The sequence below is a fragment of the Oxyura jamaicensis genome, chromosome 4 (assembly GCF_011077185.1).
Source record: "Oxyura jamaicensis isolate SHBP4307 breed ruddy duck chromosome 4, BPBGC_Ojam_1.0, whole genome shotgun sequence".
In the NCBI taxonomy this organism is placed as follows: domain Eukaryota; kingdom Metazoa; phylum Chordata; class Aves; order Anseriformes; family Anatidae; genus Oxyura; species Oxyura jamaicensis.
The window spans coordinates 44,628,662-44,642,766 of NC_048896.1; the positions used below are offsets into that span (position 1 = coordinate 44,628,662).

At 42.7% G+C, this 14,105-nt stretch overlaps 1 long non-coding RNA gene across 1 annotated transcript in view; it reads left to right on the forward strand.

Moving 5' to 3' along the window:
• Positions 1-230: 230 nt before the first annotated feature.
• LOC118166683 overlaps positions 231-14,105 on the forward strand; it is a 143,939-nt gene continuing 130,064 nt past the window's right edge. The window contains exons 1-2 of the long non-coding RNA XR_004750664.1: positions 231-241; positions 11,167-11,228. This is a non-coding gene — a long non-coding RNA (uncharacterized LOC118166683). The remainder of the gene's footprint in view (positions 242-11,166; positions 11,229-14,105) is intronic.

Below are 14,105 nucleotides of genomic sequence, written 5' to 3' on the forward strand. Positions count from 1 at the left end.
ACTCCTGCTCGAAGCTGCCCAACTTCAGCCATCACTCTTGCACTCTGCCTCATATGGAGTTACAGGAAAGGGTAGAGGTTTATTTTTCTCTCCCTGTGGTCCACATCCCTGCTCTCACTTTATTTGCTGTAGTGCTGACAACCCGTGTGGCTCTGCACAGTGATGTGGAATCTCTCCACCTCCTCTGAAGGCAGAGAAAAGCTGCCAGATGTGGCGTGCGACCCATCTAATGAGCCTGCATGTTCAAGTTTCTTGCCACAAGATGTGCCAGGAGAGGGAGGGTGGCACAGCCTGTGGTACCTGCTGTTCTCGTTACCTATGGGGCTCTTCCTGCCCTCAGCTGCTTTGCCTGCTAGATGTCAGTTCCTCAAACTGATCAGGGGCTCACTGCTTCCAGGTATTCATCTGTGCTTGCCTCCAGCAGAAACATCCCTCTGAAGGAAGTTTGGTGAACTTTTCTGAGGAATAGCTGAGTAACAGTGACAGGAACAAGAGCTGATATAAGGTAATAAGCATTAAAGTAATTTGAGAGCCCAGGTAAAATCCTTCTGCCTTAATTTAGCCTGAGGAAGTACATTTATAAGGATTCTAGGTAGTGTCAAGCTCTTAAGATGTTGTAAAGGGTTGACAAAGCCATAGAATAGGAGGAGAGCTCCGTAGTTAGCGTGCTTACCTGAAGAGATGCCAGATTGTTTTGAACTGCCACTGTGCAATTAGCTCTGCATTGAAAATGGAAAATAAAACTCCAGCCTGCCTGTTAAGCAAAAATCACAGGTGTAGGAAAAAAATCATAAAAAAAAAACAGATGAGAAGATTGAGATCTCTAAAGCTGGGTTGGTAGGATGGAAAGTGGTGGAGCGTGCATTTGCGGGGGCACTGCTAACGTGCTAGGCACGGTGGGCAGTAAAGCCGAGGTAGCTATGGATAATGAGAAAATGGCTAGCTGTACGACTGCTCATAACACCGGAGGAGAAAAGCTTTAGGAGGTAGGCTGGCTGCTAGCTGAAAGCACTGCAGATGCACACACCATAAATGCATTGTTCTATGCTGTCAATCGTGTTGGTTTTGTGCTCTACCTACAAAGCAGCCTGCACTGCTATGGCCCAGTTCAGGACCCTTGATGAGCCGTAGAACAGGCGTAATTTATTCTGGCAGTTTCTGTGTTGAAAAGCATGCGAGCCATATCAAAAATTAAACTGTGTCAGGAATTATGGGCAGCATCATTATGGTTTTAACAAAACAGAGGTGATGCACTCTGGATGCATTTCAAACTCAGGATAAATCTTTCTTTCAAAACTGAATTTCAAATACTTGATAATCCAGTATCTAATCCAGTCACTCATTAATTTTAGACTATTTTTAAGTCTGGGCATTCGGGAAACTGATTTATGTAGTACTTAGTGGCAGAGATTGCTGGTGAAATCCTCACACTCCTATATCTCAGCTCAAGGACCCACCAGATAAGGATAAAACTTGCTCAAAACTCTCTGGGCCTTCAGCTTTACCTCCTAAACACTGGCCCCTCCATGAACCGTGCAGAGGTGAAGAGGTCTGAACTCTCATTGGGCTTACTGGAGTATCAGGTTTTAATTTCAGGAAAAGTGTGTTTTTCATTCATTTTATGATACGAAAAGGGTCTAGGTATGTTCTGAGTGTCTTTGAAAATCCTATTCAAATGATCTCCTGCTTGGACAGCCCTATAAGCTCAGCATGTACAAGCTCAAATTCAGAATTTTTTATAGGTTGAAAGCTGCTGCCCTGCTCTGCTGATCCTTTAATCGCTGAGCAGCAGACATCTGAGCACTGTTTCCCAGCCATTGATTAGAACTACAGAGCAAAACTCTTGGATCCCCTGAGATGTGTATCTGAGGATGTGAAACCATCACTAACCCAGGGCAAATATATTCTGAATTATTAGATTCCTTTCTCCTTGTACATGACCTGAGAAGTGATATATAGTTCAACATCTTCACTTAATGTTTTCAAGATCTTCCCAGTTACTCAGCAGCAAGGTTGCTCGTATTGATCAATCCCACTTAGCAGCTTCTCCCTTTTCTGTCCTATTACAGCTGTTTTGAAAATGATTCTTCTCCTGATTTTATTGCGTTGAAGTATGTGTCCTTTTCCAGCTCATCATGCAGTAGAAGCTGCTGTACATTTGCTGTACTGCATTGTCTCTAGGTAGCATCATTAGCAAGTACTCTGATGTTCTTGTTTATATCAAACCGAGTGGGGGAAAAGAAATTGATCCAGAAAGGTTCTCTTTCTTGTCGGTCTTGTTCGACGGAACAGCTTTAAATGTCGGTAGTAAGAGTTGTCCATCCACAGATTATATGGCTGTGCCCAAGGGAAGAAAAAATCCATTCCCAGGTACTGCTAAATTCTTGCTCTCCGCTCATGTATAATGTCATCGAAAGGTTAATAAATAAATAAATAAAAGCTCCTGGCATTGTACAGCTCCTTATATATCCTATCCCTGCAGGAGGTTTCTGCTTCGTGCATTTGAGAATGGACTGTAGGGCTGGGAACCAGACTGCAGGATACTGCTGTCCTTCATCTTGTTAATCCCTGCGTTTTGTTTTAGGGAAGTAAAGAATCCCCTTCATTTTAGGGAAAGTCAAGAATCAAAGCACCATTTTCTCAGCCATTAAATTCTTCTTCCCAAAGCGCAATTTTGTTTTGCAGTAGACGAGAGGGAGGAGGAGGAGTGGCTTCATAGTTCAGAAATGTTCATGTTGGAACAAAGCCATCGGTCATCCCAGTCCGTGCTGCCTGTGGAAGTATCCATTTCCCCACGATGTGATCCTTGCAGCTTTCTCACTCATATGTTCCCAATTCAAAGTCATGTCCACACACCTCCGCCTCTCTGCCTGGGCCATTAAAAGGACAACAGTTTTCTGCTAGAGCATAAGGCAATAGGAGGGGTTGCCTTTACTCCATCTGCGGGCTTCTGTGATTTGACACAGGAGATGATATCCCCAGGGATGTAATGAAAGGCATTCCTCCAGAAAACTCTACAGCTGCTCAAGTATGAATTTAGGAGTGTAATTGTGGGTATAGAAAGTCCATTGGCCTTTAAATGCTGACTTGTGGTAGTGGTGCAGTTCTGCAGAAACAGTACAGCAGGACAACAGTATACTTCTTCCCTTAATTTTCTCAGGAAATGCTTACAAATTTGTGAGGGATATATTCTAAGGGAAGCTTCTATGACCGTTTCTTTAGGGTGGCTCCATGGCACCATAACTTGACAAAGTTTATCCTTATGGTTTATCCTCGTTAAGATTTTATTCCTCCCTGTCAGAACATCTCTGAAACAAAGGGGTTAAACATTCAAGCTATTCGGATAAGGGTCTTAAGGGAAGCTGAGCAAACCCAAGAAATTCAAACCAGATACGGTACTACTGCTGCAAAGCAGTATTCCTGGTCCTGGCTGGGCGGTGCAGATACACTCCTGTGGGAGCCGTGCGTTTTCCAGCATGGACTGGACCAGCGTTGCCTCGCATGCTCCACTGGTGCCACGTGTCCGTCAAATTTCTGTTTGGTCTGGCAGCCGATACGCATCCTGTCAGCATGGGCATAGATGGAAGTTCCTCACCGCTGCAAATTCAGCAAGTTGTGCAGATGCTCCCCCTTGCAGGATGGTTAGCCTTTGTTTCTCTCTGTGCTAGAGGCTAGGCATGGGGAAGGGTACCGTTTAGTCTGGCAAATAATGTGTGTTATTCCCTGTGAGACCTCGCAAAGGAAAGCACAAGATGCTAATGAGAGTTTATACTGTCAGATAGAGGCCAAGTTTAATAGGGATTACAGGCTGTTAGGCCAGAAGGGCGTGCTGCCATGCGGGATCTCCATATGAGAAGCAGATGTGGCTGTGGTTTCATGCCCTGCGTGCGATTTGGACAGCCTGTGCACAGCTTGATCCAAAATTGAATGGAAGCAGTTGTATGGGTAGGCGTCTCTCCCACAGGGGAAAAACAGCTCTGTGGTCAAACATCCGCTCCCCTGATCAGCAACAGTGCTAAAATGTACTGCTCAACACATGGCCGGAGTACACCCTCCTGCTGCCAAAACCAAAGTTAACTCTGCTCGTCTTCTGATAGGAAAGTGGTGCAAGAGGTCTGCTCAGCCTTTGTCTGCCTCTTCTAGGGAAGGAGTCGCCAGCTGGTCCCGCAGGCATGCTCCGGCACAAACCCCAGCCTCAACAAATTATAGGGGGAAAAAAGAGGTGTAGGCTTCCTGATGTCACTCCTTTCTGCAGGACCTGTCGTAACCAAGGAGTTCCTTTTTGTCTCTTCGGAGGGAAGTTGTATCAGGGAGAAGTTGGTCAGAGGAGGGTCTTGGAAATAGGGTGGAAAAGGAGATTTGAAATTTCTGCTGGCATGTTGCATCCAACTTTCTTTGTGTTGGGCTTATTAAATAAAATGCGCAGCAAGTTGTAGTAAGAATTATTCACAGAATTGTCATTGGCTTCTCTGAAGACGAAATGACCCTTAAAGTACCAACTGCAGCATGCTTAGATTCACGTTTTGAAGGAAAAGTTAACATATGGGCTTTGCTAGCTGTTGATGGTTTTATTCAGCAGCAGCATTGCTGCACTGGCTCTCTTTTTGAGACTTTATTTTATTTAATATGCTATAAATAGCATCAAATGAGATGAAATGGTGGGCTCTCATTTTCCAGGTGGTATGCAGAGTAAGAGATCTATTAATACCGTCATGAGATACCGTCTCTCTCCTGAACAGCAGTCAGAAGGAACAGCTGCGTGTTATTTCTGCCTTGGTTTGGAGCTCATTTCAATAAGCTGAGATTGGCTGCCTTTTCCAAGACTGTGCTAGATGGCTCATTTGTAACAGCCATTCTTCGGAGCTCTCGCATCTGTCAAACCTCATACAAATCCTCCCCTAGAGGAAGCAGATGTTAGAAAGTTATAATTTAGATGTTTGTTTTGCCTCTTCGAAGAGTTCTGGACAGCAATCGCTGTGGTCTGTTAAACATCATTAGCAAATGCAAATTGTTGATGAATCTGGATTAGGTTGTAAGTGATTTTTGTAACAACTCTTCACCTCAAGAATTAGAGGTAGGGGAATAAAAAGGTAATCTACTATTCACAAGCATCTAGAATTGCATAATCAATACATTCATCCACAGAATTTAAGGCAGGTAGCTGAGTTGTAATGCTATAAATATATTGCTGGAGTCATTAGTAGTGTAGACTAAATGGAGATATCCAGACAGTCCTGTCAGCAGTGCGAGAGATGTGAGCACTTCCCAAATGGAGGAGACCTTTCCTTCGCCTCATCTCTCAGGTTCTTTTGTTAATTTGTTTATTTATTTATGTACTTATTTATTCAGTCCCATGCTTACTTCAGAGGTTGTCCTTTCCCGGGGGGAGTTGCAGCAGGTACGAGCATCCGCCTGGCACTTGAGGGGCCTGTCCTGCAAGTGGGCCACAAAGCCCCAGGGGGAGGGAGATCTGCTCCTTGTGTGCTGGGGCTTGGAGCAGGGAGTGCGTGCTCGGCTTGTGCCTGCTCACAGCTTTCTCCGTGCGAGCACTGTGCCACGTTGGTTTTCTTTCAAAGGTCGCAGTGAAAAAGCCGAGTAGCAAGGAGCGCCTTTTTGTCTTGACCTGGCTGCTGCCCTTCGGGGACTGAACAGGCTAACGGAGGTATTTATTTCAGCCATCTGGAGCTCGACACTGCGCTAAGCAGGACGAGTCACTGTTGAGGTGGTTTTAGAGTGGTGAGGCCATATACGTGCAGCTGTCAGGCTTCTAGCAGATCCAGTCCCCAGCAGGAACACAAAATTCAAGAGAGGTTGCAGCTATGTTGTTCTCTGGTAAACGCAACACCTTGTTAAACTCTTCTGTAAATATGTGGAAGATCTCTTTAAAGAGTAAAAAAGCAAAAGACACTGAAGCAGCACACTCCTGCTCTGGCTGCACTGAAATAAGTGCACTAGGTTCATTAAAAAGCATATGCTGCACATACAGCCCAATTATTAAGCTACCTCTGCACTTCAGGCCTCAGTGTACTGTGATAGGGTCACAGGGCAGATTTTAATGAATTAACAAAAAGAAAACCCTTTTACTCATTTTTCCTAAAATACCATACAATTGTTGAATCTTCTCTTTCTTTGCTTAAAAAATACTGGAAGATAAAAAGAGTTTTCTTGAAGAACACTGCCTATGGTTTTTTTTTTTTTTTTTTTTTTTTTTTTTTTTTTTTCTGAAAAGGATGATAAAATGCTCACTCTGTTCGCATGTAGAATTATCCTTGACGTTTTCAAAATAATTATGATCTGTGGAACATTTCATTCTTAATTAACAAAAAAATGAGAGTTGCCACTATTAACTGCCAACACATTTTGATGTGAGAAAAATTGATTATCCATGCCACAGGAGCTGAGCAGGTCAGACTGTGGGCTGAGACAAGGTGGCAGCTCCAGCTGTTTTTCTTGTCCCTAGTTAACTCTTTATACTAAAACATCTACTACAGTAATTTAAAAAAAAAATAGCAAGAAATGTTTCTTGGTCATCCAGTAGATGAGTAGTGAAACTAAAAGTGGACTGTGGAGAATAAACCCTGTTTTCCTCTGTTGCACTTATCCTCTCACCTAATTAGGCAGAACTCTTTCAGGCAGGGTTTATGGTGCATTTTGTACGGTGCTTTCACGCCTCCACACACTGCAGGTATCCAGCTGCCCGCAGTCCCTTGGGCTGGACTGATCGCAGCAGTTCTGGAAGTAGCCAGCAGTCTGCCCAGTGAGATGCCTGAAGCTGAATGCGCAGGGAACTAGGACAGGCAGAAGGTGGTGACATGCTAAACAGTGTATCATCTGTATGGGGGCAGCATACAGTTGAGGGGATGCAGGATTTAGAGGCACTTCATCTCACTGTAGCTGAAGCCTTTTTGCAGAGGCCGTTCTGGTCAGTCCCATCCTCAGCCTCCCACGCCAGCATCTGGTGAGGAGCAGTCATCATGGTCCTGCTGTAGCTGCCTGAAGCTTTTCCAGTTGGTGCCACGCTTGCAGAGGGGTCAGTGTGTTTAGCACCATGCAGAACCATAACCCCTCCCAAACTGTTTCTCCATACTGCTTCTGAAGATTTATTGTCCAATCTGCTAAATATATGTACCTAAAATTACATCTGCTTAAATATATTCACCCCAAATTGACCTTATTTTCCTTTCTGTTCTTCTCACTTCAGTTCCAGTTATTCAGTGTTATGACTTTCCTGAGATTCAAAAACTCTTCTACTTCAGATTATTTGCTTCCTATAGTGGCACTCAGACATCACGATCAATTCACTTTACATACTATCTGGTATTTTAACAGTTTATTATTCCTGAAATGCGCTCGATGAAGAGAGCTGCCAATATAGAGTGTCTGTTTGCAGAATGGATTGACAAACCTCGTAATGGTTCCTAGAGTCAGCCTCTGTTGCCTGATGGCAGAATTTATTTCCTTATTTTCCAAACGTGCCTCGTAGCTGCATATTGCAGCCTGCAGCATCCCAGAGCTTTGGATTCACGCGGGAGGGAAATCTGAAAGATCTCCTCCTTTTTTAATTTTTAAGTGAAGAGAATTAAACAGTAGTGCTTTGTTTTTAATTGTACATCTTGGTATGTTTTACAGCAGGACGGCAGTGGCTTTGTCTATTATTAAGAGAAGGGGCCCAGTGGTGCATGCAGCTTTGTCACCTGAGAGGTGTAACATCTTCCACAGCTGCTGGGGAGTAGGGAAAATCAGGGGGCCAGAAAGAAGAAACCAGTCTGAAGTATAAATTAATTAATGTTTTCCACAGAAACTAAGTTAAGAAAGGCTTAAAGTGAAAAGCTTCTGCTTCTTTGGCTTCACAGGTTCCCCTGATCCTCTTTATTCAACACTGGATTTAACCTGCTCTGGAAAGCTTGTTTCTGGTGTCAGATAGCTAAGCAGTACTGAGCTCTGTGCTGTGCCTGTAGGGTCCGATGTGCTCATAGCAGCTATTTAAGAGCTGGAATACATGTTGTGAGGACACACAAGTCTGCAGCATGGATCCTGGGAGCACCGTATCATGGCTAAGGTAGAGAAAGGCCTTAGTGCTAAACAGAGTGGAGGTTAATAATTTTCCTTGATCTCACTGCCATATTCATCGATCGAAAGATTGATCACAAGCCTTGAGAAAATTTTACTGTGAAAAATGGGAATTATTTAGCTAGAGCCAGAAGGAAATATCCCGTCCCTAACATTAAGATTGCCTTGATTATTTAAGCACGTTGTGTTTAGGAAGCAATTTTCAACTCCACTTAATACGCCAGTCAAAGAGGAAAGTGTTGTTGATAAGTGCTGATATCATCAAGCGAAGCGTATGACTAAATCAGGATCTAGGGCTCGGTTTCATTACTTAGTGTGTTCTCTTCTAAGAGTTACTCCGTGGAGGTTATTGGGCTTTTATCTTTATTTGTTAAGCAAGAGGTACCTCAGCTTTCCCTCCCTGGGAAGAAGCGTGCAGGGAAAATGCTTAATATTGTCATCAGCTGTATGCATCCCAGTCTCCCTGAAAGCCCAGCCCCTTTAACGTGTATTGAAGCCATTCATCCATTTGTGAAGCCCGGTTAGTAAGCGTAGCGACGTCTTGTATAAGCAACTTGGTTAAGCCGAGGTCAAAAAATGTGATCTGCCCATGAATCATTATTCTTCGTGGTGTGAAACCTGCTGAGTAACAGGAGGTTCAACAGGGAAATGTCCCAGACCCAGCCTCGGGAGGAGTGCCCTGCAGTGGAAGTGCGATGGAGCTGACCGCGATGCCAGCGCTTGCAATTTCGTCGTGAAGCAGCAGCAATTTTCCGCTGAGAGTCGGAACAGTCATGTTATTTGTTGGTTGTTTGTTCCCATTAACATGCTCTAAAAGCCTCAATATCATTAAATTGTGATTACAGTAAAAAGAGCAACTGCATCAAGTGGGATCTGCTTAATGAATGTGTTCCTTCTGTGCCTCTAAATACTGCTGGTTGCTTCACTGCTGCTGAAGTGCACAGTACAGCAAAAACCTTCCTTCCACCAGAAACCTCGTTGTAGCTTTTCTTATTTGTTCTGATTATTGTTGTTAAGATGCACCAAAGCGTAGCAGCTGGCAGCTCCAGTCCGTATCAAGGCCCCATTATGCTATTGACCGTGTGAGTGCATCGGAAGGGACAGGTCCTCAGCCAGCAAGCCTCCAGCGTGGGAGAAATGAAGTGGTGACTTGACCAGCACGATGCAACGGGCAACTGGCAAAGCCGACGCTAGTGTACCGCTGTCTTGGACAGCAATTAGCTTTTGTCTTTTGGTTCTGTCTTCTCCATTTGAAGAATGTGGTCTGTTGCAGGTGACCCAGTAAAATGAACAGGAAACATCAGAGAGGTGGGCGAATTTCAGAGTTTTATTCCAGGAATGCAACAAGAGCATGCTGGAGGATGACCACTTTTTTACTTTTTTACTTTTTTTTTTTTTTTCAGAAAAATTCAGCCAAATCATTGCAAATGCAAGGAAACGAATGAAAATCGTGATGTGTTTTCTGGCATGTTTTAAGTGAGAGTCGCTTGTCGGGATGCCAAGTTAATAGAACTTGTTAGGACTTCGCCCCGATCTCAATAGAAAAAACGTGTTCAATATGTTGCTTAACATTTTCCAAACATCATAGCTACTACCAGTAAGTAGAGATCATATAACGGTGACCTGGATCCTCAGATGCATTCTGATATTCATATCCTCGCTTGGTAAATTAAGCAAATAAATCACCATGTCATTGAATTTAGGTGGAAATCCTGTTTTTCTCTATTTCCTGTCAATTGGGCTTTTTTCAACAAAAGGTTTAAATGTCTTTTTTGGGGGGGGTCAGTTGAAATGCGTTTTGGTGATTTATTTTTTTTTTGTAAAGTTTAAAATTGTCTGAATGTAAGAGTATTCTCCAAGCCAAGCAATTATAGTTTCAGAGTTCAGCCAACTATGACTTAAAATATTTATTTTTTTTTTTAATGGTGATTTTTAAAGTAGCAATTTCTGTCTTGCATGGGTGAAAATTTCCCAGAATAGAAAAATCATAGAATCATAGAATGAATCATAGAATCTTTTTTTTTTTTTTTTTTTTTTTATATTTTTTTTTTTTTCTTTTTTTATGAAAGAAGCAACCATTAAAGTAACCTTCCCCCAATTTTTTTTGGAAAGAAAAAAAAAAAAAAAAAAAAAAAAAAAGTTTAATTTTGAATTTCTCACTCTTAAAGAATTTCCTTAGGTACTTTGCTCTCGATCTCGTTACTTTCACCTCATGGGTTCCTAAAGGGAAGTATGGTCCCTTACACAGGCACTGTTACTGTGCACAGTGCCTGTCGAGGGGGGTTCCTCACACCGGCATCCCTGCCATGCCCATGTGCTACCACAGCGAATTTGAGCTTTCTGAGGAGGCTGTCGGGAAATAATGATTAGTTCTGGTCTCCCCTAAGAGGAAGGTGCTCATTTTTTTCTGACAAGAAAAGCAGAGGAATTTTCTGTCAAGACGGATAGTAAATTATTAATAATTACTAATTACATTATTGTTACATGCATACCTGGGGCCCATCTTCACTAGCTTGTACTGATGTCAGCAGGCTTTTTTTCAGCAAGTAGACATACTTAGGTCCATGTGACTCCTCCTGAGAGTAAGGCTTGCAAGATCCGACGCCAGGTCTTGAATAAATGAAGTTCCCCAAACAAAAATATGCTTTCTGTTTTCAGGTACTGAACCTACACGCCAGATCCATGTCAGTGGGGAACTGTGCCTGTCATTGAGTGAATGTTCTAGTCAGCAAAGCACGAGGATTAATGATGGAAAATACTAGATGAATGAGTGTTATAAAAGCTGCCAAAGCTCAGACTCTCATATCGGTTACATTTTACCTTACACATCCCCTTGGTGCAGCAGTAAATTATTAATGCTGAAAACTGTTTTTTCATTCATGAATAATTTAATATGGCATCGGATGGGTGATGGGGAGATAGTAAGCAGTATAGGAGCAAAGGCAGAAATTCCTGCTGATCCGAGGTGCTTTGTGTGCTGAGCAAGATAAAGCCTAGGATCATCAGTTGCGTGCCCAGTAGATAAGTAAGACCAAGAGAAGGGAGGGATCCTGGGGTCCTTCATAGGGTCTGTCCTGTGCTGCTGAGTGATACCAGGAGCCTCGTGTAGTCAGGGGGCCTTGGAGGGTGTTTTGGAGTACTCTGGAGCTTCATCTGAGGTGAACTGCTTGCTGGAGAGCTCTAGCTCTATCTCAAATGTGCAGAAGCCTTCACTTAGTTACTCCAAGTACTGCCTGGCTGTCACTTTTGTTGGCTGCAATCTTTTTCTTTTCTGGAGCTGCTCAGGTATGGTTTATTTAAACCCAGTAAAATGCTAGCTGGTTAGAGTTTTACACGCTTTCTTGGAACTTTATCCAAAACTGACACTTCACCCCCAAATGTCTAAACTGGGCTTTTTGATGAGTTTGCAACAAAGGTGCAGATTTTGAGAAAGTGCCTGTGCGCAGCAGGGAGGAGAAGAGGCATGGAGTGAGATAGCACAAAGCAGGAGGAGCGGTGAAGAGTCCAACATTTGAGGCATGGTTTCTATCTAGAAGCACGATCTATGATTAAATTTGTCATCTGAGAAAGTGAAGTTTTCTACTGTCATTTCAGATTTAGCCCTGTGATTCTCTTCGCCTGCTTTGTTGTATGTTTTTGTAAAGCTGAAGAACCTTTTTCAGCTTCCAAATGCAGTGTTTGTGCAACTGCACGAGCTCTGAACCTTGCCTGGTGTGGGTTCCCAAAAGGATTAGGATTTGGCTTGATGGAAGCTAGAAGTAAACAAACACATGGAGATTAATTCAGCAGTCAGTGTTCTTCCAGTCTAGACGCCCATCATCTATCTCCACCAATGTCCCTGGAAAGTGTCCCATGCCCTTGCTGGGTCTCTAACCCTGTATACACTGAGGTGAAGTAGGGCCATTGTGAGAGTTGTAGACAAAAAATAAATAAAGACATCAGTGGATGTAAGGTGTTAAGTAAGCAGCACTATCTCATGCTTTCCAAGATCATTTAAATGTTAAATGGCTTTATGTCTGAGGATGCAAAGCTCAGCTTCAAATGCATTTGTTTGTAGCATGTGCTTCTGCATCAGCCTTGGCAAAAGAGCAGCACTGAGTGCTGCACGTTATCACCAGCTGCCACCTTTTGGTTTGTTCACCAGGGTGTTGGTGAGGTTTTCAGGCTTCACTCGTCTTTTTAGATGTGTCATGAAACCACAGGTTAAATTACTAATTGCTGGGGTGAGGTTTCTATGTGAGTTTCACAACTCTGTTACTCCCAGCTGGCAGGGACAGAAATGTCAAAATGTTGGGGATGAGGGAATGTTTCTTGCTGTGGCACTGCCATTAATTGGAACAGGGCTGAGCTGGGACTGCGTTTAATGAATGAGGGAAAAATGGGGAAAAGAAGGCCAGTTTCACCACCATGTTCATGCTCACGGAGTTAGTGACAGCTGTGAAGAATCGGCATTCTGAAGAACATGAGCATGACTTGTTTGCAGTGTGTTTGGTGGTGATTCCAGGAGAAATGGGGAGCCCACCTCACCTTCTTACATAAAATGAGATCCCATCATTCACGTGTGCAAAAAGAAAGGGCAGTAGTGGGAAAGCTGCTTCCTTGAGTGAGGAAAAGCAAGCTGAAATGCAATTATTCAGCGTCTTTCTCCATCCTGCAGTTCTGAGTATTTCAACAACCCTACTGCTATTCTGTGCATGTTTCTTTACCTTATGCTTATTAATATTGCGTAGGTGTTTTAAGTAATGTCCAAATCCATTTCCTACTGACTTCAACAGGCAAAGGACTTCTCCCCTTATTTTTTCATTGAGGCAGCAATCATGTGGTTCCAGGAAAGGGGAGTATTATTTTGATGCTTTTAGTTTTAACAGCATTTACACCCAGCCCCAGTTAGACCATTCTGGGAGTTAATTCCTGACTTTGGGAATATTTCCTATTTATCCTAATGAAGGAGTTGCATTTTCCCATTTATAGCAAAGGATACTATTCACGCAGAGTGAATCTAACCCACAGACATATGCTCATGAGCAAAATATGGATGAAAAGAGTATCTGATGCCTTTTTGTAATTTGTTGAGATATGGTAAAGCTAAGTAAATGAAACGATTCATTTATGCTAATTTCACATGCGCACCAAATAATGCATGTCACTTTTCTACTCGATTGTAATCTCTCTAATTTATGATAATGATAATGTAGGCACCAGCCATACTGTGACTCCAGTCATTGGTGAAAACTGTGGCTTTTAACTGGAAAGGAATTTGCCCTTGTAGTAGGGCCACCTTTAGAAATTAAATAGGAAATAAAAGTCAGGGGGTGGGTTAGGGGGTGTTGATGACAGGAACATCCACAGCGTAATTAAAGGTCTGCTGGAGTCAATTAGGCAAACAGTCCATTACCAGTTCACTTGAAAGAGGACAGGGTAAAATAATCCATCAGAACTTATTTGGGGAAAACAATCCGAAAAATGTGTTGACATAGCTGGGCCTAAATTAGGCCACACAAAGATCTGTTCTACTGCATTAGTAATAAGAAACATTGGGAATTTTTTGGTAATTCTTGCTTCGTATCAACATCTTAGGGGCTGGAAGATAAGAGTCCGCTCTTGCTTGATACAAATCTATTGATTTCAATGCACTTATCCAAAATTATAGAAATGTATCCAACCCAAATAGTCTGTTTACCGGAACCTGGACTCTCATAATCTCCATCTGCATGGTAATTAAAACCTTCAATAGAGCCAAAGAGCTGCAACTGAATGAGATTGTGAGCATGGTAGGTGTGAGCAATGATTCCTGTAGCTAACGTGATTTGTGTGCAATATAAATACCCAGTTTTTCTCTTTGGAATTGCTTACCATATTGGTAAAGGTTAGTTAGGTTCACTATCATCAGTTTTACAAATGTTTGATGGGAATGGTAATTTGTGCTTCTTAATTAGAAATCACATTGCAGCATGTTGTGACCTAGATATCAGGATAATTTGCATGCAGAGGCTCCTGTGTTTGGTATTGCCATAAATGTAATGATTTTAGACACA